At 50.9% G+C, this 25,698-nt stretch overlaps 1 pseudogene; it reads right to left on the bottom strand.

The window, feature by feature from the left end:
- The window catches only part of LOC144823612 (proton-coupled zinc antiporter SLC30A2 pseudogene), a 39,717-nt pseudogene extending 16,683 nt beyond the window's left edge, over positions 1–23,034 (bottom strand).
- Between the last annotated feature and the right edge of the window lie 2,664 nt (positions 23,035–25,698).

Here is a 25,698-nt window from a genome sequence, read left to right as displayed (position 1 = left end):
AGTAGCAAAGTAAGGAATCCTAACTTTAATACTCCTAAATGCATTTTGTGAATACCGAAAGTGGTAAAGTTAGGATTTTTCTCAGTTTTACCTTACAGTTTTAAGAGTGAGACCAAAATAATGGAAGGAACATTCAGGTCTATGGAGTGCAACCAGAAGGTGCCGAACGGGTGCGGTCCTTCAGTGAAGGCTTGACCTGATGTCAAGCGCCCCCTACTGGGATCCATGTTGAGAAGTCTACTATTACTTCATATCCATAACGGCTTACGGAAATCCTGAACGCTGGATCGGATAAACCATGAGTTTGTTTGTTATACCCCCATAGGTTAGGGTGCGCCTTAGCGTGCGCCATGGTGGGTTGGACCTGAGAAAACTTTGCAAAAAGCACATTGAAGCAGAAACATGTCGACCACTTTTTAACACACTTGATTTTAGATGCGTCTGGTCAATTTAGCCAGGCAGGTTTCATCACAATCACTTGTTTTAACTGTTGCCTGGTTTTCCACCATTAAACTTTTTGGGAATAAACCGAGGCATCTTTTAAACCTCACTATCTTTTCACCATCACATACACAACTCACAAAAAAACAGCTCCGCTGTAACCAGGCGTCGTAGCACACCAGAGAGACACTCTGCCTCTCTGGTGGGGACCCAATGGTGAAGCATGTCACCAACTAGGTTGGTGAGTGATGGTTCTTCTTAAACCACAAGATTTTTTCTGTTTGTTGACTTTACTTTTCCTTTCATTATTTTGGCCTCACTCTTCAGGTGTTTTTTTATATTTATCAGGGGGATCGAGAGTGACTTCTTTAATTTCCCTCTCTCTCTTGTTGTTATACTCTTATGTAGTTCTGACCTGGCACCTTCCTACCACTCCAACAAGCTCAATGACAATTAGACAAGAACAATAAGTTACAATTTGTATTGTCATGATTACATAATACTGGGTAAGTTAGTGGAACTAAGTTCTTGTATTGAGTATGAGACTAAAGGTGGTAATGTAGTTAATTAATGGCTGTTGGTAAAAAGCAGCCCTCTCTTTGGTCATTTCTATTAGGTCTCGTGTCTGAGAGGCAGTATGAGTTCATGAATGTGTGAGGACATGTTTTATATCACTGGGATAATAAGGCGAGTGTCCAGTCCAGAGATAAGAAGGCTCTCTGTCCGCCTTACTTCAAGCACTGAATCCTGTCAGCCTGCATTGCTCGGCTACAAGCCTCACGGAATGTAGATTGGTCTTTTCTCCAACATTCTTTTTCAACCATTACCTGATCTTCTTTAAAGCCTTACTGTTGGAGAGCTTTCAGGTGTGTGGGGTTGATGGATTCTACATCTATGAACATGGAAGGCCGAGAGGTCTTCTTGGATATGTCATGAGACATTATTGTACCCTATCTATGGTCAGCCGTCTCTTTGTTCTTTAATAACCATCTCAGTTGTAGGACAGGCTCAACAATGTTGAAGTTAAGAAGTTTCATAAAGTGCAGATAGTAAGGAATTAATGGTTATTAGTGATGAAGTGTCAGATTTTCACACCATGTTCTAGATTCCTGGCATGAGACTTACAAGCCTCCCCAAATAAACAGCATGTGGCAATTTACCATGGCTGCATTTAAACGCTGTCCACACTGTTCATTGAGTGAGAGGTGTTGGGTAACATTTATCTAAAACAAGCTAATAAATATTCATCTTTTCTATTTTAAAAAGAACATATTTTTGTGATTAAAGGAGCCACAGAACACAACTCACAGTGTTGGTGTAGCAATTACCGGGAAAGATAAGGTATTTCTAAGCTGTCCTATTTATTGTGAACTCCCCTGGAAGGAAGGTAAGAATGGACTACTGAAGGGCAAGTTCCAGGTCCCGGTGCCTCATACTGATACTGATACTGACTCATACTGAGCTGCAATAACAGCACTGATGCTGCCTATAGGCACTGTGCAGCTGAAGTGTGTATGTGTGTACGCGCACATGTGAACACTGCCCTGTATCCATTCGTCTGACACAGATGCCTACATTAGGTTGCCAGATTCCCAGGAGACCTTAGAGTTAGGCATTCCAAGTGCCTTATTTTCAATTTCACCCAACAGCCCCAGATAGGAAGAAGAAATGGATTTTCCTGACCAGGTGAGGAATCATGCTGCATTCTCTTCTCCGTCTACCCATACAGTCATTTCCAGGTCAAATTCAATTGACGTCTCCGTATTTAATTGCATTTTATTTACACACATTTATGTCTAAGTACTGTACAGAGATTAATAAACAAGCTTTAGTGATGGTACATGAAAACAAGCATGTGAAGGATGCAAACAGTGGTGACTCCCCAATCCTTGAGAGAATCCAAGAAAATCCAAAGGAATGGAATGAGATTTGTGGAGGCAAACAAATATTCAAGAAGTAAAAGGATTACTCAGAAAGAGGCATATAGACTTGAAGGGTTAAAGATTTGATTCAGAATGGGGCTTTGCGGGGGGTGGCCGACCGGAGGGAGGCTTGCCCCCCGGGGAATTTGGGGCCCCGGGAGGAAGGGTGGGGGGAAGGATAAGGCTAGGGGACAAGAAGCGAGTTTAGGCTGGTTGGGCTGGTTAGGGGGATTTGGGCTGTCTTTGGGCTCTTTTTGGGCTGGGGGCTATAAGATCGGCCATTTTGGGTCACTGTGCACCATTTCGTGGGACAGTGACCCAGCAGCCGAAGGGCAGGAGAATTGTTGTCTGTAGATCGATATAGTGGTGGTTAGCTAGGTATTTGGATTTTGTGGCAGCTTATAGGACCTGGGCGGGGGTAGCGAACGTCGGGAACTCGCAGGACCTGGTGTGCGCCATGTCGAGCGGCGGAGCAGAGGTTCGGCGGCGGCGGTGCGGACGGTTGGAGAGGCTTGCACTCTGCATGGCGGTGGAGGCACTGGCGGACCCCCGTGTGAGGGAGGCTCTACGCCTCCTGGGGGACGCGGGCAGGCTTGACTTGATCCGGAAGGAGCTGCGGGTAAGACCCCCGCGGCGCGCTGCCGATGGCGCAGTGGCGGCGGTGGCGGCTTGCGAGCCGCTGCGCTCTGGTGTACGGAGGGGGGAGGGGGCGGGGGCGAGTGGAGGAGTGGCGCGCGGTGGCGGCCAGCGGGTGGCTGGAGCGGCGAAGCGGGGAAGGGGGTCGGGGAAGAGGCGCGGAGGTCCGAGGAAGGCACCGCTGCAGTTTGTGGAGGGGGCTGGAAGGGGCGGGTGGAGCCGGGGAGGCGGTCGGGACGCCAGCGGGAGGCGCTGTGGGGGAGAAGGGGACTGCCAAGCGGAGGAGGGTTGGGGGGGTGCCCAGAAGTCGAGAAGGAGTGACAGGCTGGGGGAGTTGGCAGGGGGAGAGGGGGGCCCAGTGCCGGTACAGCATGACGGGGGGGTGCCCGTGGGGGGAAGGGGGGATGCAGGTGTGCCTATATGCTAGGACGGGGGGAATGGATGGGTGGGGGGGAGGGGCCTGGGTTTGGATGGGGAGGGAGGGCCGGGGGGGCAACGGGGAGGAGTCGGGGGCTCGCCGTTGTTGATTGATGAATCAGAGGTGGAGGAGGGGGCGGGGGGGAGAGCGAGCTGGATTTGGGGCCGTCGTCAGAGGGGGAGGGGGACATGGTGGGTCCTAGCAGGCCGGTGTCACCGCGGGGGTTGAGGGGGGGTGCGGGGCAGGCGGGAGACCGGCAGGGGGGGAGGGGGTCGGGGCAGGGGAGAGGAGATGCCACAGGGGTTGGGGGCGGATGGGGGATGGGGAAGGGGGGAGGGAGGGGGTGTTTGGGAGTTTGGAGTCACGGCGAAGGGGGGGCGGCGGGGGGTAGCGGGGTGGGTTGCGGGGTTGCGGGGCTTGTGGGGGTTTGGGGGTGGGCGCGAGGGGCGGCCAGGGTGGCGCGGGGGCTTGAGGTTGGGGGTGGGGGGACGACCGACGCGGCAGGGAGGGCATTCAGTGGCGTGGGGGAGAGGCGCATCGGGATTTTGGGGGGTGAAGGGGGTGACTTTTCCTCGGCATGCTGGACTTCCCCGCTTTTTTCTTGGCAGGAGCAGTTGGCAGGGGGCTCGGGTGAGCAGCATGCGGCTCCAACCCGCCGAGAGGATGGGCCGGCTCTGCCTAGTACGGGCGGTCGCGCTCCAATGAGGGACCATGTACGTGATGGACGCGGATGGCAGGGTCATAGGTCTCCAACGCCCCCCTCCCGATGGGTCGAGCCGTCCGCCGGGGGACGGGGATGGAGTACCACTGTGGCAGGCTATACTGATTACCAAGCGGATTGTGGGAGGAGGGGGAGCGTGGATTTGGGGGCGCTGATGCAGGCGTGCAGGGACAAGGCAGGATTGAGCAGGGTGGCAACGGGAGGGGTCCAGGCAGGGCGATGGGGGGATGGTGATGGAGAGCTGGAGTCAGAGGAGGAGGGGGAGCTGCGGGAGGGGGAGGGGGAAACGAGTAATGCTGTTGGCAGTGTTTTACAGGAACGCCCCCGGCAGACGGTGCCGCGAGTGACGGCCCCCCCCAGCGGAACTGGTGAGGTGGGGGGATCCGGTGCGGACGCCAGCCTTGACGCCAGGTAAGGCCGGTGCACGGTTGGGGAGTGGCTTAGGCGGGCCTCATGGAGGCCAGGCGTCTGGGGGTGCGGATGGCGGATGCCAGGTGTCTGTGGGTATGGATGCTGAGGGAGGGGACGTGGTGAGATTGGTGAAGGGCAGGTATGTGGTGGATGCCGGGGTGGGTACGGAGGCGGCAGGCGACGCGGCGTCGGTGAGCACGGGGACGGGAGAAGCGGGGAAGTCCGGAGGGCCGGCGGCGGCCAGCGTTGGGGCAAAGGAGAGTTGTGAGGTGCCGGTCAGGAAGCTGCCTTATATGGGGGTAGCGAAGCCGTTAGGGGCGCATCTGTCACTGGCGACTAAAGAGAAGATATGGAAAGGGGAGTACGTGGAGATTTTGAAGTTGCTCCACAGGGAATTGATGGCCAAGGAGGGTTCGAAGGAGGAGGAACAGGAGTTGGCCAGGCGACCTAAGGAGCCGGTTACCATTGAGAATTGGTCGGCGACGTTTCTGATATACGCCAGTGTGTACTGCAAAAAGTACCCCGACAGGTCGGTCGCGCTGTTCAAATATATGGATGTGGTGCGGCGGGCGCAAGTGACGTACGGAGGTAATGCGTGGTCGCATTACGACGAGGCGTTTTGGGCGCGCATGGCATCGGATCCGGAGGCCAAGTGGGGAGAGTTGGATGCAGACTTGTATCAGCAGACGATGAGTGGGGCAAAGTTTGGCCGCACCATCTACACGGCCAGGGGTTTGCCGCTGGCGCTGCCCCCCTTTGCAGCCCGCCCCACCCGTGGGGGGGTGGGGTCGGCGGACACCGGGATTTCCCACAGAGTCGGGGCCTGCTGGGACTTTAACAGGGGTTCCTGTCTCAGGCAGGTTTGCCGTTTCCGGCACGAATGCTCCAAGTGCGGGAGGAGGCCCCCGGTGGTGCGCTGCTGGGGTTTGGGGGGAGGCCCCGCACAGTGCCAGCAGCCGGGGGCAGCGCCAGGTGGGGGAGATGGGGCGGCAGAGGGGGGGGAGTGCCCTGGGAAAAGGCTCGTACACCGGTTAGGTTAGACAGACTCGAACCTCTTTTGGCGGCTTAGCCGCAGACAGACGATGCGGCCGTGCTGCGTCGGGGTTTCAGGGAGGGTTTTCGGTTGGGTTACGAGGGTCCGCGGATCGCTCGGTGGGCAGAGAACCTGAAGTCCGTGAACGCGCACAGAGGTATCGTCCGGGAGAAGCTTTTCAAGGAGGTGAAGGAAGGGAGGATGGTGGGGCCTTTCCAGGAGCCGCCATTGCCGGATTTGATCATTTCCCCGATTGGGGTGGTCCCGAAAAAGGAGCCGGGTCAATTTCGGCTAATTCAGCACCTATCGTGGCCGGAGGGCACGTCAGTGAACGACTATATCTCGGCGGAGTTGGCGTTGGTGTCGTATTCGTCCGTGGCCGTCGCGCGGCGGTTGGTAGCGACGGCGGGTCGGGGTGCTCTCATGGCGAAATGTGATGTGAAGTCGGCGTTTCGGTTGTTGCCAGTACACCCGGCGGATCATCAGTTGCTGGGGATCCAGTTTGACGGCTGCATTTTTGTTGATAGAGCGCTTCCCATGGGGTGCTCCGTGTCGTGTGCATTGTTTGAGAGGTTCAGCTCCTTCTTGCAGTGGGCTTTTTCCTGGCGCACTGGCTCTGAGGCGATGATGCATTACCTGGATGACTTCTTCCTGGTGGGTTGGCCCAGTTCGACGGACTGCCAGCAGCGACTGGACAGTTTTACGGACTTGATGGGTTACCTTGGGGTGCCTTTGGCGCCAGAGAAGACTCAAGGTCCCAGCACGGTGCTGTCGTTCCTCGGGATAGAGCTCGACTCAGCTGCCATGGAAGCACGCCTACCGGAGGAAAAGCGAGTTGTAATGATGGACCTGGTGAGGGGCATGTTGGCCAGGCGCAAGGTGATGGTGCGAGAGGTGCAGGTGTTGCTGGGTCATTTGAACTTCGCGTACCGCGTGGTGCGGGCGGGGTGGACCTTTTGTCGTCGACTGGGGTTGGCTTTGTCCGGGTTGTCGTTGCCGCATCACCACGTACGCCTATCGGCGGGCTCGAGAGAAGACCTGAGCATGTGGCTGGCTTTTCTGGGGCGGTTCAATGGGGTGCCAATGGCGCCCCCGGAGGACTGGGAGTGGGACGTTACGATGTCGTCGGACGCGGCGGGGGTCGGAGGTTTCGGTCTGTACTGGGCAGGCAGATGGTGTGCGGAGCAATGGCCGGATCAGTGGCAGGCGGGGGGCAGGAGCATTGCATTCCTGGAGCTGTTCCCTTTGGTGGTGGCTGTGACAGTGTGGGCGCAGAATTTGGCGCACAAGCGTGTTTTGTTCAAGGTGGACAATATGTCGGTGGTGCAGGTGGTGAATCGGCAGTCTGCAAGGGAGCCTCAGGTACTGAAGTTGATGCGCGTTTTCGTCTTGAGGTGTTTGGAACATGATATTTTGTTCCAGGCGCAACATGTGCCGGGAGTGGACAATGACATTGCGGATGCTTTGTCTCGTTCACAGTGGCAGAGGTTCCATGGGCTAGCTACGGAGGCGGCGGCGGTCAAGACACAGGTGCCGGAGGAGCTTTGGTTGGTGGGAGAGCGCGGGTCGTTCAGTTGGTGAAGACATCCCTGGCCGCGTCCACGTCGAGGAATTATGAGCAGGCTTGGCTGGAGTTCCTACGTTTTGGAGCGGTAAGGCAGCGCGGCAAGTGGCGTCGGGAAGAGTAGGTGGTGCAGTTCATGCTTGGTTTGATGGACAAAGGGCTGGCAAGAGTGACGATTGCGCGAAAATTGGCGGGATGGCCTTCATGGGCAAGCTCTGGTGGGGTTATGCACCTTCGGCGGGAGAGTTGGGGGGGCGTCTGCTGGAGGGTTGGGAGCGGGAAAAGGGGGCAAGGGTGCGGCAGAGACTGCCAATTACGGAGGCGATGTTGGTGGTCTTAGTCCGACGCTTACCGGAGGTGTGCAGGGACCAGAGGGAGACGGTGTTGTTCTCCACTCTGATGTCATGGATGTTTTTTGGAGCCTTCCGTGTGTCTGAGCTGGTGGGTTTGAAAGAACGTCCGGGTGTGACATGGGGGGAGGTGGAGTGGCGTGGCCGGGAGGTGGCGGTGCGGCTGCGACGGTCAAAGACGGATCAGCGTGGGGAGGGTACTTGGGTGGTGTTGGGTCCCGGGGGATCGGAGGCGGTGTGTCTGGCGGCATGGGGAAGACGGCTGGCGGACGGACAGGTGCAGGATGGTGAAGAGGTCTTTGGCAGGAGAGAGGTCGGTCGGGTAACGGCTGCCCAGTTGCTGTGGGTCCTGCGGCACGGTCTATGGGTGAGGACCCGAAGGCATTTGAGACGCATTCCTTTCGCATCGGGGCGGCGACGGAGCTGGCGTGTAAGGGTTGGGGGAAGGAGGACATTAAGAGGCTGGGACGCTGGAAATCGGATTGCTATAAGACATACGTCAGGATGCGGGGTGTAGGTGTGGAATAGACTGGACATGTTAGGCACGTTGCTTACATATGTATCTTTGCAGGTGCGGTGGCGGGGCCTACTGCGACAGCGATGAGCATATACGTGGTGGGCCATTCCTTTGTTAAGAGAGCGGAGAGGGCCGAATGGGAGAAACACAGGACCCTCAATTTGGAATTGGACGTGCAGTTGTTTAGGTGTCATTGGAGGGGAAAAGGGGGCATGCGTTGGCACGAGTTGGTGCCGGTTTTGAACAAGGTTGTGCAGGGGGGGTTTGTCCGGATGTGGTAGTCATCCATTTGGGTGAAAATGATTTGGTACAATGTAAAGGACTGGCCCTGGTGAAACAAATGAAGAGGGATTTGCTGGAGATTAGGAAAAAGTGGGCGGGATGTTACGTTATTTGGTCCGAATTCATCCCTGGGAGGTGCTGGAGAGGGGCGGAGAGGCCAGGGGCCATTGACAGGACTCGGAGGAAGATTAACAGGGAGATGCGGGCCTTTTGCGAGAAGGAAGGTTTGGGTAGAATGGAGCACCCGGAGCTGAGATATGGGGCGACATACTTTTTCTTGGAAGATGGGGTGCATTTATCGAGATATGGGATGGAGCTCTATGTTGTACAGCTGAAGGAGGCAGTATATCGGGCAGTGGGGGTGCGCAGGTATCCAAAGGTGCAGGGGCCCTAGGGGGGTTGAAAGCCGTATGAGGCTTTCGAGTGGCGCTTTTTCCTAGTTAGAGGGGGGGTAGGATAGGAGGAATGAGTTGTCCTGGATAGAGGGGGAGGGAGTGTACATAGGGCAGGTGTTTAAACAGTTGGGGCAGGCGTTTTGGTACTTGGTACTTTGTTTATGTTGTTGACGGGGGAACTGTTTAGGGGTGGGGGTGGAGGTGTTGGTCAGGTATGTGTATATTTAGTTAGGCCTAGTTTTGTACGGCAAAGGCCAAGGATGGGGTATGTTTTCAGGATGCACCTGTTTCCCAATAAAGCGGCCTTTATCACACCTTATATTGTCTCCAGTCGGTTCTTCCCCCCCGTCTCCCGATGGGCCCCAATGGGGCTTTGCGGGGGGTGGCTGACTGGAGGGAGGCTCGCCCCCCCCACGCGGGGAATTTGGGGCCCCGGGAGGAAGGGTGGGGGGAAGGATTAGGCTAGGGGACAGGAAGCGAGTTTGGGCTGGTTGGGCTGGTTAGGGGGATTTGGGCTGTCTTTGGGCTCTTTTTGGCCTGGGGGCTATAAGATCGGCCATTTTGGGTCACTGTGCACCATTTCGTGGGACAGTGACCCAGCAGCCGAAGGGCAGGAGAATTGTTGTCCCGCCCGCCCTCCCTTAGGACTTGTAGTGGGGAGGGTCTTTGGAAAGGGGGGTCTCTTCATGGGTCCTGGGGGTTTTTGTTGGCGGAAGGGGTTTTGTTGGGAGCAGGTGCTTTCTTTGGTTAGGTTGGCTGGAGTTGATGTCGCTGGGAGCAGGTGTTGGAAAGTTGTTATCAGAGGGGCGCTTTTTCCTAGTTAGAGGGGGGTAGGATAGGAGGAATGAGTTGTCCTGGATAGAGGGGGAGGGAGTGTACATAGGGCAGGTGTTTAAACAGTTGGGGCAGGCGTTTTGGTACTTGGTACTTATTTTTATGTTGTTGACGGGGGAACTGTTTAGGGGTGGGGTGGGGGTGTTGGTCAGGTATGTGTATATTTAGTTAGGCCTAGTTTTGTACAGCAAAGGCCAAGGATGGGGTATGTTTTCAGGATGCACCTGTTTCCCAATAAAGCGGCCTTTATCACACCTTATATTGTCTCCAGTCGGTTCTCCCCCCCCCCCCCCGTCTCCCGATGGGCCCCAAAGGAGCATATGGAAGATGTGAGAGAAAGTATCCTAAACTGAAAGGCACAGGATGTAGGGCAAGAAGGAACACAGAGCTGATCAAGAAAATACCTCTAGGAGAATCCCATGCACTCTCAGACAGACCTTCTGCTTTTAAGTGTAAATGTGAGCCTTTCCAGAGATAGTATAGCAAATGTGTTGTGATTGGTAAACCTTAACCTTGACATGTGGAAGCTGCTGAACCTATTACTGACCATGTGAGAGCTAACAGTGTCATGTGGGTTTTGGGTAGTGTCCTCAAAGGAATCAACGGGGGTAGCAAGAACCAAAAGGGGCTCACTCAGCTTCCTGTTGAAATACCGAAAATATCAAGGGGCATGAAGCCACACCATTCTTGGGCTCGGAATATCTTAGGAAATTGTATTGTGACCCTCAATAGCTAGTTTCCATCAGCTGTATGTAATCTCCACTGATTAACTAATAGCCAATAGGTTCATCATCGGGTCTTACCTCCACCAGGAGGAAGAGTTATGGTGGGATTTGTGAACAGTGAGGTGAAATCAAATGACCTTCTATCCCAGAGTGGTGCTATTTATTAAAATTAGGATGGGGTAAGGTAAAAAAAAATATTGAGATGTGTTCGGCATGGGTCATGTATCCTTCATATCTTGACCATATTGAAAGATGTACAGTCTGATTGTGCTGGTGCACCTATAGCTCCAGCACTATCTTCAGAAGGTGTTTCCTCATTTGGATGGAGCGTGGCCCCACGTAAATGAAGGAACACTTTGATGCTGCAACCATGCTGTATTATGGATGCAGGCGCAGCGGCAAAGATGCCATTAGTAGGTGTACTGACTGTGCACCACAAAAAGGTGGTGCACATTCAGTGCACCCCCTGAAAAGAGCCCTCTGGAGGGGTTAAAGAGGGTCCCATAGACCCCTCAGGTATCCCCTGGAGGTGGCAGCAGTCACTCACAACAGCCACCAGAAGGGATATTTCTGTCCTCCTTTGAAGTCCAGGCATGTGCTGCCTGCACAGTGAACGGCGGCTTCAAGCAGCCACTCTGTTTTTCGTTACTGAGCTGCCCCGAAGTCAGCCGTTAGTTTGAATCTACCCTGGATGCAACACATTTATGGTAATAGTTTGTACTGCCTTAGTCTGCGAAAGGTGTCCACGGTATTGGTCATTTTGTGATGAGGATTCCTTGGCAAAGTAAGAAATACTGTATTACTGTGGTAATCTCAGCTACTCGCATTCAGGTTCCCTTAGTAATTCCCCATTTTTGTCCATTTCTCACATACAAAATTTCCAGATTTCATTGGTGAAATGTCTGTTAGAAAAAACGGAAACCCCACAGTAGTTGTAATTCCCAATCCAGCAGGAAGTTTGAAAGCTTCCAGTCTTCAAAGGGATTTGCTCTTAAACATAGGCTTACAGCCCACTGCCGAAAGCTATACCAATTGTTAAAGGCCCTGAACCAGATGTATAGGACTGAGACACAGGTGAGATCCTATAACGAACATTAGAATGTTCTAAATTAAAAAGGGAAAAACATGAAGACAAACATTGGAATGTTAGAACTCCGGGCTCATAAGTGCCGGGCTCTCGTCAGGAGGCAGCTTGCACTAGCCCATTTTTCCTGTTAGTGCCGCCTAAACACAACCAACTACTAATCATGAAAGTGGGGAGAAGAAGTGACGTAATGGCCAGAACTGCCGACTTCAGAGCTGGAGAACCAGGTTTGAGACTCGGATTCTCAGCGTCAGCTCATCCTGTGACTCTGGGCAAATCATTTAATCTCCATGTAAATTAATGTGTCCTAAACTGGTGCTCATGTAAAGAGCCAGTGTTGATGATTAAGTGCTGGTGTTGAGCGCTGGAATCCACAGGCTCAAATTAAGCACTGTCCGGGCTTATACTAGCCATTATAAGCCCAGAGCTACTCTATTGCCGTCAATGGCGCTCTCAACATTCCAATGTTCTAATTCATATTATTATTTTAGGAAAATATTTTCTTTCTGTTCCCTTAACATCCAGCAGTGACATATACAGACAGCAAATAAAAATGCTTCTGGAGAGAGTGTTCAAGACTAATTTCACAGGTATCAGAATTGCAAGCTCTTCGATAATTATCACATTCCCACAGTTTTCCCCTGGTAGACTCAGGAAGGTTACACATGCGCAAATTGATCAGGGAACAAGCCCATAACTAAGGCAAAGAATGTGGAATTCGGTGTGCTAATGCTCAGTTGAAAACTCGAAATGGGAGGTATTTACTACATGTGGTAAATAAATAAATCTGGCCCCGGGGGCTAATGGCATTTACAAAGAGAGCCTTTGCCTAGTGTTAGTCACTTTTGAGTCGTCAGAGTGAAAAGGTTACCTGAAAGGTGAAGTTCACATACTTTGAAAGAAGTGGGACATATTTTTTCTGCGCCAGGTGCTAAAAAAAAAAGTACATGCTTCTGATTATAAGCCAATCGTAACGGTAAGCCCTAATGGTGACACCCCCAGACACTGGAAATAGCTGTCACAAGGTTGATTTTCACAAGGCCTCGTTTCACTTTTCTCATCATCAACGCCTACTCATCCAACATGCTTAGTACTTACTGTTGCTTGAAAAGCTAGGACTGGCTAAAAGCCACTCTCCTGACACGGAAACAGTTGACAGCTATGCATGTCAGAAAACTAGAGCTCTGTACCATACATTAAAATGTGGGTCTGTTTTTTCCTATGTGACAATATAAAAAGTAATTTAGCCCATGATACTAGTTCTTAGAACTGTGGTATTGCGCGCTATTCTCTTTGTCTGTAAGTTTACCGGAGTGGCGCGCGGAGTGCACGCGCAGTTCATGAATCAAGCGGCAGGAGCTCAGCTGGGCCGGCGCGAGGCTGCGCTCCCTCAGGAGGCTGCGCACATTACAGAGCTCCTCGCCCGTGTCTCTGGCGCGGGTTAAATGAAGAGTCCCATTAGGATGCAGCGGGGACGTCACGGCGCCTCCAGATGAAGGAGCCGTTCTGCTTTGAATGTCACTACCGAGGAACCGGCAGCGAGCCTCGAACGGGTGACACTGCCGCTTGTGGTAATATTTTACTGTCATTGTTAAAAACTACAAAAAATGATGACTTACAGAAAGGCTCGCAGTTTAGGAATAATATATAACACTAATAAGGTCTCTGTCAGGTTTCAGTAGATAGAGGCATCTGCCTGTGTTTTTTTTCTTTTTTTTATCGTTTGAAAAACAATGAGGTGTCTTTCTGCGCTTGTGGTTGTGGGGAACTTGGTTAACATGGGTCGTCAGTGATCAGGGCCTTGCGGGTTCACCAGCCACGGCAAACCCCAGGAAGTGGCATGGGGCGAATTTACAGGGTGCATATTTCCAAAATATATTGAGGGGCCTTTGAAAGTCCCTTTAGCTGTTTATTTGCTCAGACATAAGTGGGCTGATTTTACGCCGACTCAGCATTAATTAGATTGAACGGCCTTGAGATTCCTAATATTTGTGGCATAACCACTTAAACCATATGTGTGCCTTGAACCGAAGGTATCAGACGCGTTGAATGAGCATCAGTTGCATTACAGAAGGACACATTCATTCTTTTTTTTTCTTTTTTTTTAGCCACGGGGAGATTAAATGATTTGCCCAGAATCAGAGGATGCTTGAGCCTCCCGCTATACTCCAACCTGGTTGCCCAGCCCCAAAGTCGGCCTCTCTGACCGTTAAGCCACATCCACTCCAGTGACGCTCTGGTCTTCTGACTGAGGCCAATAATTTGAATTACATTGGCTAGGTACACCAGATGTTGAGTGCAGAAGCAACACATGAGGGAGATAGCAAGAAAATGCCTTACCTCCTCGTTAGTCTTCCTCGCCACATGACTAACAAAGTGAGCTTCAGCTCCACACCAGAACCCTCCAAAGCAAAAAAAGTCAGCCTCCCATTCCTCCCATCCCTTCCCAATATGGCCGACCCATACACTCCATGACCACTATAAGAGGCGGGCCGGCCCACCCCAACCCCCTTTTTTTTAAAATTCTGCGCACGTCTCTCCTGATGCATCAGGTAAGCGGTGCCTACAGTAGCGGGTACATGGGTCTCGGGTGGAGGTCCTGCTCTAGCGGACCCTAGGATCTTGGTCTCTTTTTTCCCCCTTTTCCCCTGGTTTTGAGCCGGTTAGGCTCTGCTCTAGCGGGCGAGGGTTTCCTGGGGGGGGGTGGCCGGGGTGCTGTTTGGGATGGGGACCGGCGCTGCTTGCCTCCTCTGTTTTCATTGTGTGCCTGCTTGGTCAGGCCGGGGGTTCGGGCGTCCCCGGCCTGACCAAGCAGGCCGGGGGGTGTGGTGGGGTGTGCGTTCTTCCCTTTTTGTTGCGGGTCACTTTTGGTGATCTCGTTGGTCCTTCTATGGCAGGTCCTGTTCATCGGGTTTCGCTTGTCCCCCCGTTAGCTCCGGTTGGGGTTGTCTGCCTTGGTGGGGCCTTCCTCAAGTCATGTTTTGGGTCTTGTTGACTGGTGGTGTTTCGCCCCTGTCTGTCCTTTACTGCTCCTCCCCTTCCTGTTGGTCTCGGTTCCTCTGGCCCTTCCTTAGTTCTTTTTGCCCCAGGCCCTTTCCGCTCTATCTCCTGGTGCGGCTAGGTGCCTCCTTCACCCGGTGTTAACACTGTTTGCCTTCCTGGAGGGCATGCTTGGGTTCCCGATCTGTACTGGGTCGTTGGGTTTCCCTGTGGGCGATTTTCCCATCTGGCTTCTGTTTGCCATTCCTTGGCTTCTCTGGGGTTTTCCCCTGCCTTGCTGGGGCTTGTTGGTGGCCATTCTGGTGGGTTTGTCCCCTGCCTCGTGCTCCGGGGTGTGTGCGGGGTTCGCCCCTGTTGGCTTTTGGCACATTGGTTCTGTCCTTGCCTGGGTAATTTTTGGCTCCGGCCGTTCTAGCCCTGGATGCTCATGTTCTCATCGGCTCTCATTTGGTGTTTTGTGGTTCGGGCCTCTTTTGTGCCTAGTTGGGGGTTCTCCTGGGTTCGTCTTGTACTGTCTGCTTCCTTTGGGTCCCCAGGGTTGGCTCTTCGGCCTTCTCATCCGGGCTCCCGGCTTTGCACTTTCCTGGGGTCCTTTTTCTTCTGGGATTCTGGGCTTGTTTGGCCTGGCCAGGGTTTTTGTTCTTTTAGTGGTGCTTGCCTGGGTGCGTCTCTATTGGCGTCTGCTTCTGCGGTGGTTGACTTGGGCCCTGTTGCTCATTGGTCCTTGTTTTGCCTATGGGGCGTGGGTTTTGTGTGCTGCCCCTGCTTTCTCTTTCCCTTGCTGGTTTTTGTTTCCAGCAGTGCTGTGGGGTGTCCGGGGGTGCTGGGACTCCCTGTTCTCTCCTTCCTGGTGGGGCCCTGCGCTTCTGGTGTGGATTGTGTCCTTGTCCCTGGTTTTGGGATCCCGGAACCTGTTGGCTCTGGTGTTTCCCTGGGAGTCTTGACGTGGCTCAGGCTCGTTTTCGCCCTGCCCTTCTGTCCTTCTCGCCTTTGGTGTGTTTCTGCCTGTGTTTTTTTTCTCCCTGTGCTCTCATGTTCCAGTCGGTTCTTCGTTGTCAGGCTGGGCTGGGCTGGGCCTGGTTTTTGGCTGGGTGTCTGGCCGCCTGGGTGCTCGCTTTGGCGGCTCGCTTCCTTCTTGTGGTTTATTCCTGGGACGGTTTGCTTGGTCCCTGTGCGGGGCGGTCTCGGGCCACCGCGCCGCTTCTCCCTTCCGACATGGGTGGACCTGTGGGTTTTATGTTTTTTGCTTTTGCCCGGTTAGGTTCCCTCCGGGTCTTTTTGGTGTCATTTCCGGCGCCTTCCTGGGTTCATTTTGCCTTGTGCCTACCTGGGTTCTCTCCTTGGAGTCGCTGTCCCTTTCGGGGGTCCTTTGTGTGTCTGGGGTATATCCCCCTTCTGATTCTCTACTGCACCGTTTTCCATTCTTGCAGCTCTTTCCAGAATGTTGGATTACGTCTGGTGCCGCTGCCCCGTTCTTCTGGTTCGGCTCTCTCGCGTGTGGTGGTCACCCTTGCGGTGTTGCTGTATTTGTCGGACTGCGTCTATCTTTCTACTGTGGCTTTTTTTGTTGGGTCGCTGTGGTGGGGATGCCCTCTGTTCATTTGGTTCCTTTCTTTGGACATTTGCTCCCCTCTCGCTTTTTGGCTGTCCGTTGGGCTGTCCTGGTGTGTTTGATCCGGCTTACACTTTTCTGTTCTGGGCCCTGGTTGCTGTTGCCTTTGGCTCCGTGCGGTCTGGACCCGTGCCTGTCTCTGCCCTCCTTCGGCTTTTGCTTGGGGCGGTTTTCCTGGCGGCGCTTGGTGTCTCTGGGGTCTGGGTTTTCGGCCTTCCCGGTGTCTTTCAGTCCCTGGCTGGTTCTTCCTGCTCGTGGTTGCCACTCTCGTGGGTGGTCCTTCCACTCATGCTGGTCTGTTGGGTTTTCCCTCTTTCGTGGGTGTCCCCTTCTGGTCTGTTGGTTTCTTGTGAATTTCCATGAAGCCACTTGGCTTTGGTATGTGCTCACTTTGTTAGTCATGTGGCGAGGAAGACTAACGAGGAGATAATGCCCGATTACTTACCGGTAATCTTTATTACTCCGAGTTAGTCTTCCTCGCCACATGAGTTCCCATCCATCCCTCCCTCCCTGTCTGGCTATCGGCTTCATGTTTGGGCTTGGTAGTTTCAGGCTTTGGGGTTGGGCTGGCTCGCCTCTTATAGTGGTCATGGAGTGTATGGGTCAGCCATATTGGGAAGGGATGGGAGGAATGGGAGGCTGGCTTTTTTTGCTTTGGAGGGTTCTGGTGTGGAGCTGAAGCTCACTTTGTTAGTCATGTGGCGAGGAAGACTAACTCAGAGTAATGAAGATTACCGGTAAGTAATCGGGCATGCACTCTCATGGAGTGCTAAATGAAAATTAGTTCCCAGAATGTAAATAGTGGAAGAATACAACTTATTTGGTCAAAATGATGGTAAATAAGTGAATAAAACAAACAAGCTTTTGGCTATGACTAATAAGATATTAATCCTAAATGGACCGATGAGTATAGATTTTGACTCCCTCACGCAATTCTAATTCATTTTGTTAAATGTTTTAAATTACAAAAGGAGCGTAACATCATTTAATCCCACATATTATGTGTTGAACATGAATAGAAATCAGCATTAAGGTGAGTTTGTTGAATTATTTTAGCAAGAGATACAATGGATGAATGCACTAATGAGTTGACCACCTTATGGTTTTCTTTGTGGGATTTACACTTAACAGAATCCATGGTCTGGAGAATTTAGAAGATCATTTTCATGAAAATGTAAAACAAGCTTTAAAAAAACTATTTTGAGGCGAGTTAGCGTAAATTTGATAATTTTTAAAGGATTGCTGGGTGAGAAGCTTTTCTAAGCATAACAATTATAAGACATACCCACTCTCAAAATGAGGAAGAATAAGGTTATCTCTAAGAATTAGAAGGAATCTGTCAGATTGGAGTGCAGGTAAATTAACTTTTCAAAATGAATTTTATAAAATATCCCTACTTTCAAGATGGTGAAGAATATTGATATAATGAAACAATATCAATTATAAGGAGATTAGGAGATGATATTAACTCTGCACAGACAATATGTTGAGTTCAGGTTTTATGAGTAAATGATTAGAAACACTGACTAAAAATCTTTACTGTACACCAATATAATATGGTCAACTTGAATGAATTAGTAGATGCAAATTAGAGAGTTTTGTAAAGATTGTGATTGATATGAATGGACTTCCTGGTACTCTAGTTCAAGACCACTTATTCAATTTGGAAATTGAAAATGTCACACACAATAACATCTGAAATGTTGTTACTTAATTGCATATGATCACGTAGATCTAAAAGGGAGAGGAATGAAATGAGCATTAAGGAAGGATATGATCCGAACGTGTGATATTTTTAAGGGAAAAGCGTGAATGCACATAACTAGTAATCCCAGTGAAATAAGGAAATATGTGTGCCCACTACGTATTAATAGCTTTTGAAAAAGGTTTTGACAATGTGAGATAGACTCTATCTATCAACTTGAAATTATATATATATATATATTTGGGAATAAGATCTGCCAGAAGGGCATATATTTTCAATGACTAAAAACCTTGATGTAGTGCAGTATTGATTGATGTTCATGTTAATTGGTACATTTCTGAGAAAGGGTTTCTAACCATGAAACACATGGCTGGATATGAACATACGGAGCAATCAAACTGTTGTAGTTGTAATGTTTTTTTCAAATCACAAAGTTGATCTGTTTAAAGCAGTGATGAGGAATTATTGATGGAAACGGAATGAATATGTGCCTTCAGTTTTGTGCGGGGAAAACAGCAGGGTCCATGCAATGTTCTGTCCCAGAGGATAAGTGGGTAATCTACCTTGAGGAGATTTACGGCAATTGGCCAAGGAGGGAGGCAATAGTACCATCTAGTTGGCCAGGAGTGAGGGGTGAAGTATTGGAGCAGTTCTCCCAAGGTCACATTAAAATCGTGATAGCCAACTTAAACTTAACACGAGCTGCTGGCCCAGACAATCTACCCGCCATTATCATAAAAACAAATATAGATTGGTGGGCGGATTTGTTCGCAAAGACATTCTTAAGAATACTAAAAACAGGAACGTTACCAGATAGCTGGAAAAGGGCTATTATTAGACCCATACATAAAAAAGGTGACGTAAATTCCCCTAAAAACTATCGCCTGATAAATCTCTTGGACATTGGGGGAAAAGTCTTCTCTAAAATCATTCTGGGTTTGTTAAAAGATTGGGCTGAAGATAATGATATAGTACCTCCCGAACAGGTGGGTTTTAAAGAAGGTCATTCAACAGTGGATCATTGCTTTGCCCTCTGGGCGGTAGCGCGGAAGTCTATAGAGCAAAGGGGTAATCTGTTTTGCTGCTTTGTAGACTTCCGCGCGGCATTCGATCTTGTAAGCAGGGAACAGCTATGGTCTACCTTGAAAGGCTATAAGTTACACGCAGACCTGTTAGCCCTTATCCAGGCCTTGCATACAGACAACTGGGCCCAGGTAGTCCTGGACGAGGATGGTGGATTATCTGGCAAGATCCAGATTGGAAATGGCCTGAGGCAGGGGTGCGTATTAGCCCCGTTGCTATTTTCTTTGTTTATAGCGGACCTACCTCGGAATCTAAAAGAGGTTAGAGGGGCTAGCCCAAAGCTAGGGGGTAACCATATATCCTGTCTGCTTTATGCAGACGATCTGGTGATCATGGACCAGACGGAGATAGGCCTGCAGACGAAACTAGATATGTCCCATAAATACTGCTTAAATAAAAAACTGGTAGTAAATATGGAAAAGACCAAAATCCTATGTTTTGGCAAAAGTAAGACCCGTTTCACTTGGTATTTAGGTATGGAACAACTTGAGAAGGTAACGGAATATAGATATTTGGGAGTATGGTTCACTAGTAACTTGAAATGGACCACCCATCTGGAAGCGTTATAAATTAGGGAAACAGCCTCTATAAAGGGCTTAAAAAGGTTTAATAGCTTCTACGGAGACTCGTCAGATGGGCCGGCTATAAAGGCCTACCTGGCAATGGTCCCCGCGCAATTCCTATATGGATCAGAGGTTCTCCTCCTTAGTGGGAAAAAAGGTTGGGATAAAGAGGAGGGTATGATCCTAAAAAGCTTGTTCTCGTTGCCGAAATCAGCAATGGTACAAGCAGCAAGATTGGAGATGGGAGTCACTTCCTGGGCAATTACATCCAGGATGGCACTAATACGGTTCTTGCAGCGTCTGGAGACAGGGGAACCTTCCAGAAAAATATCACAGTAGTGTAGAGAGGAAATTGCCTCCAGCGAGTTATCGTGGGCTAAAGAAACAAGACTCTCACTAAAGGAAGCTTATGGGAAGCTCGGAATAGAACTAGATACCCAGTTAGGACACACCAATATAGGCAAAAAAGAACTACGGTCATTGGGAGCGGATGTGTCCCGCATATGCGATCAAGAGTAGCTCTGGCAAAAAATATCGGTGTCCCATATGATCCAAGTATGGATTTCAGAAGACCATTCCTACCCTTACTTGAATAGGTTGCCGAATCAGCACTTAAGAAGAGAGGTTTTAAAACTGAGAATGGGCATAAACCCCTGTTAAGTAAATGCCAGGGTTAAAAATTACATGATAAATAGTAATGGCAATTGCACATGTACGTTAGGTACCTCCTGTGATATTATTCATATTTTATTAGGTTGTAGGATGACCCTTGATATACGTAAGGAGATTTTAGGCCCGCTATTCAAAAATTACAGGATTATGAATAGAAAGCAAGCTGCAGATCTCCTGGTGGGGATGGTAAATCAGGACATAGCCTGCGCTTTGGGGAAATACATGAGCCGAGTTAGGGGGTTTCTCCAGAGTACAGAGGTATAGGCGTATGGTAACGAGATTGCACTTTAATGTATGCATTGTGTTTGGAAGGCCTGGTCACATATGTTTTCTCATGTTCACCCTTGTGATTTTAACATCCTAGGAGGATACTGTTTAATAACAAAGCTATTGGGGTTATCCTCCCGGAAAGGACTGAATTGCAATTTTATAAATTTTACATATTTTGTGTTTTTATAAAGTTTTATAAATGTATTGTGTATACTTTTATGGTTGTAACAACCCAAATAAAGTTTTAATGACTGACTGACTGACTGATTAAATAATGAACGGCGGTATCTCCAAAACATATATTGTTGATATAAAGTAGCTGAGAAGATAGATCACCAGTTGGGTGGCTGAGTTAAGGAGGGTAGAATCAGGAATATTACTCTACTACAATCGTGCTTATATCACAATTTTATATTTTCCATACCAGTGTGGTTCTGCAGTAACCCCCAGCTCACAGTGGGGATTAAGTTAGTGGCACAAGAGCGCCACCTGCAATCTCCCTCTGATCTCTAGAATTCCAGGAGAGGGAATTAATCGCTGCCAGCAAGAGCACATGCTTTAGTATGTGTTGCTTCACTGCTTAGGTGTTAGAGCAGAGGAAAAACGAAAATTGTTTTTCTCTGGAATCTGGAAACAGCTTTTCGAAAACAATGTTCTAGGTAATGACTAGTTTTCAACGAGCACAGCTGGTTAAAAGTGGCTAACTCGGGGACTGTTGAACCTCAGTGTTGGATTTGGTGATGCTAAACAGCACATTTTCCAAATTGCACTTGCAAGAGTTGAATCAGTCTTGTGTGCTCTGCTTTGTTGAAGCAGAAATAATGCTGCACGTGCCATGACGTTCCTTCCTCTAACCATCCATATTACTGCCCATGGTGAGAAGACCACGGTGAGAGACTTCCAGTGTTTAGATTTCCCATCAGGTGTCATATTCAATGTACTAATGTCTTTGTTGGCCTGTTAACGCTGGCACTTAATTAGTAGTGCATTAAATATTTTCATGAACCTGACAATCAGTTGTGATCGTCCATCCCATAGAAGTCTCTGCGGCACAACTCTAGTTATATGTGATAATATCAGGGGTGGCTTCTCCGCAATGGTGGAGAAGTGTATTCCCACTGGCACAGATCCAGCAGCTGGAGAATAAAATTATATTCTATCATTGTTTCATTTTTCAACAGCTGGCTCAGCCACCGTGTGTAGAGAGTGGTGGGACTGTGCCATTGCATTGAAGGGGGTGTAGGAGTGGTGCACATGTGTGTGTTGACGGGCTGTCTTATGCCAGTCAAACACACATGTACACTTAGGGTTCTCCGACACGGCTGTATTGAACAGCCGGGTTAGAGAAACAGCACAGATTCAATGTGCCTAAGCAATCGTCCTTTCAGCCCGCTTAGGCCAATCCCTGCGCTGCTATCATTGCATGAGAGCAGTGCGTGGATTGTACATGGAGTCTGTGATCCTGTCCCAGACCAGGATAAAGAACGTGGCACGGCGCGATGTGGGAGATAGTCGGCAGCTTCAGCTAAGTCTGCCTTTTATTTTTTTTTAATTAATAAACCCCCATCCACCTCCTTCTCCGGTTCATCCCAGCATCCCTTCCACCCACCTCACCACCTTTTGCATTTGGCGACCGCCACTGGTGATAATAGCATCACCCCTCCCCTTTCAAGGATTGCTAATACAGATTTATTGCTGAGATAGTCAAACAGCAAAAACACGTGAGGTCCTATTCACAAAGGCATTTCAACTGTAAACATCAGTTTATTGCTGAAAATATTTCATTTATTCCTGCCAGTAGTTCATAAAATGATTCTTGGTAGGCATAAATGCATCACTAATGTAGATTTCTTCCCACAAGCACAGTCAAATTGCAGCAGTAAATTCCATGACGAGTGGGAACTGGGCATTACAAGGTGTTGTTTACCTTGTAAGTTTATGAACGCCCACAAAACATATGTTTGTGAGTAATCACAAACTGAAATGTCACCACAGCACCCCCCATCCCCCTACCCCTGAAAATGGTTGTATTGGTAAAACTCCTTTTCTAGGGTGGGAAGTTGAATGGCTCGCACACAAATTTACTGAAAGTGTAGGGAAAGTGCTTTTTCCACATAGAAAACTGATATTCCTGAGAAGAAAAACAGAAAAGCTTTGGCAAAGAAAATGGATCTGGCTGTAGTGTGCAATCACAAATGTAGTTTACATGCTTTGCTTGCACAAAGGCTGCATATAAAATTAAAGCCCGACACACTGGCTTTGACAGTGCCGGGATAAAAGTATCAAAAAGGATTACTTCCTGCAAAGAATGAATATTGGGGGGGCGTGGCTAATATGGCAGCTAGATAGGAAATGGATTCCTGTCCCTTCGGCGCCGCCACACTTTAGCTTTGCAATATCGCCCGATCTGAATCCCATCTACAGATCCCCACGAGCAGATGGTTTCAAGGGGCTGAAAAGATCGCAGCATCTCGCTTCTTTCCTGCTGCCGACGGCCCTTTTGTGGACTTTTCTGCGGTGGCCTGGTGGGCCCAGGGCACGCCGTGATTGCACTGGTATACCGGTTACAGCTGCTCGGAGGCTCACTGGCGGGCATTGCGTGGAGGCACGCCGCACCAGCGAGCTTCTTCTTATGAGATTGGTGCCTGGTGTAATAGCGAGGCGACTGGCGGCTTCGCAGAGGTGAGAAGCCTGGTGGCGGCGCCATCTTAGAGCCTGCCGCGATCGCCTGGTCTGGTCATTGATGGAGCCCGCGCTATAGGTGATGCGGGCCTGGCGGCTTGACGAGTCAGCCATCGCTCGGCTCCCCGTGCAGCAAATCGGAAAAGAAACAGGAATTACAGTGGGCTGTGACGGGCCCAGTGGTAACTGCCAGAGTCCCTAGCAGCGTCGAGACGACCTGGAGGTGAGGAGCAGGGCCCAGGAGTGCGAGCTGTGGCATAGAGGACTGATTTCAGGCCACGGATCAGCGGCCAGCGCTATCTGACAGCTGCAGCAGCCCGCAACCCAGCGCCCCACAAAAGGTAAGGGATATTTACAATGCACCCAGCGATGGCCCTGGGGTTTCAACGTGCACCTGTGGATCTGTCCGCCAACGCTGTGGGGGTGCCCCCACCCAGGGAACTGCTTAGAGGGCCAACGGGGCTCAGGTGCGGTCTAGGGAGACGCGGCTGGATGGGGCCTCATCATGGCCCATGAGGGGGGGCGCGCCGCATCATTGTGCTTCCCCGATGAGGATGGCGCTTAGGATAGCAACAAAGAGACCTGCAACATCATGGCGGTGAAGGCCTGGAATCGGCGCCATTTTAGGATCCGCCATGATCACCTGGGTACCTGACAGAGCCTGTGCATAAGGAGAGGTAAGCCTAGGGGGTTGGCGTGACTGTCACCGCTCAGCTTCCCGGGGTGCAGGACAAAGAGGTACTGCAGGCTGCAACAGGACCCTGTGGGGGTTATTGGACTCCATAGAAGCAACAGGAAACTTAGAGGTGAGGTGTGGGGCCCGGGAGCGCGAGCTGCTGCATGAGGGTCTGGCTTCGCTCTGCGGCTTAGCAGAACATGTACTCTGTAAACTGCAACCGCCCTCTATCCCGGTTCCCCGCAAAGAGAGAGGGACCCTTCCTTTGTGACCAACGGCGACTCTGGTGGATTTAGCGGACTTCCGTGGGTCCAAAGCTGAAGGAGTACCCCCCCCCCCCCCAGGAACCTGCCCAAGTGGCAGATAGGGCCCAGGTGTGATGCAGGAGGACTCAGCTGGGCAGGGCCTTGTTGTGACCCCTGATTGGTGTGGCACCAAAGTCCCCTTTGAAAGCAATTGAGGAGACAGTAAGTGTGAAGCGTTGCAGCACTTCCTGGGGGTGAACGATCTAGCAAAGAGCCATATCTGTCCAGGACCGGGTCTGTGTCCTAGCGGCCTCTGTGGGACGTACTGAGCTCGGTGGTGGCACTAGTCGGTCTGTGGTTTGGCGGACGGTGTGGGGGTGGGCGGTATCTTCTAGTCCGCCTTTGACGGGAATGAAGCGTGCACTGACATTGCCTACAATAAGGAGTGATAGCTGAAACTGGCCCGCGCGCCAGAGTGGTGGCCTGAGTGCAGGACCTGGCCGCTGATGGTGGACATGGGAACCTTGAACACAGCTCAGGGGATCTGGGGCTAACCTGCAGTCCAGGGTGGTGAGTGATATTGAAAGAGCAGTGGTCCTGAAGGCCTATCATGGTGACGGCGAGTGCTCGAAGAGAGAAATCACTGAGACAGCTCCTCCAGAAATCGGCAGGTCCATCGAACCCCCAACCTGAGCTGAAGGCAAGTCACATGGATGGCAATGACTCCCCTGTGACCAAAGCTTTCATGGTCAAACTCTTTTCAGCTATAAAGGAGGATATTCAAGAGCATCGCTCGCAGCTAACTGCTGACCTTCGGGAGGTCCATTGCGACGTCGGTGGCATCGTCTAGAGAGTAGCAACCAGGCCCGGACTGGCCATAGTGGGCACCCGGCAATCCCCCGGTGCGCCGCTAGGGTGGGGGCTGGTTTTGGGTCCTGGGGGCCGTTTTTGTTACAGGGCCGTTTTTGAAGCATACCTGCAAAATCGGCCCTGTAACAAAATCGGCGGAAAACCGGCACCGGCAAAGAGCTCGTTCGCACCCCCAGGGGGCCGCCTGAGCACTTTGCCAGGGCCGGTTTTGATTCTCGTTCCGGCCCTGGTAGCAACTCTAGAGGAACATGACCTAGGCCAGGAGGAAGACCTCCACCAACTGCAGCAAGAGATGCTACGCCTCCCTGAGCAAAATATCGATCTGCAGGTCCATGCTGAAGATCTGGAGAATCGTTCCAGACGGAACAATATACGGATTAGAGCGGTCCAGTGGAAAGAAGAAGGTGACGACCTCCGGGCCTACGCCAGCACCTTATTTCACCAGATCTTTGGGGACAAGGAGGGTTCAGACATTCAAATGGATCGATCCCACCGGGTGGGCCTTCCGTGTGGAGCTAAAGCTACTCCTCCGGACATCCTTGCCTGTGTCCATGACTTTCAGTTAAAAGAACGCATTCTTCGGAGGGCACGTGATCAACTTCCAGTGCAGTTTCGTGGACACCAACCTGCTCTCTTCCAGGACCTGCCGGCCCCACACTTGTCAAGCGCAGGGCGTTCAAGGCTGTAACCAACTACCTCCATGAAAAGAATATCCCTACTCGTGGGGCCACCCGTTCCGTCTTATCTTCAAACATATGGGCAGGCTTCTCCAGCTCAGGTTCTTGGAGGAAGCGCTGGATATCCTGGGACTCGAAAGAGGCCCATCTACGGAAAGGGAAGATGGACCGAAGACTAGATGGCGACAACGCTCCACGGAGTGGCAGCGGGTTGGGAAGCCATCTTCAAGCCCAAACCCCGACCCGGCTACAAGCAAGCAAGAGAGAGAAGCAGTTCTTACATCGATGTCGCAGGTTACAGAGCACCCAG

The sequence above is a fragment of the Lissotriton helveticus genome, chromosome 3_1, assembly GCF_964261635.1.
Source record: "Lissotriton helveticus chromosome 3_1, aLisHel1.1, whole genome shotgun sequence".
NCBI classification, from domain to species: Eukaryota; Metazoa; Chordata; class Amphibia; order Caudata; family Salamandridae; genus Lissotriton; species Lissotriton helveticus.
This window is presented reverse-complemented; position numbering and strand designations above follow the sequence as displayed.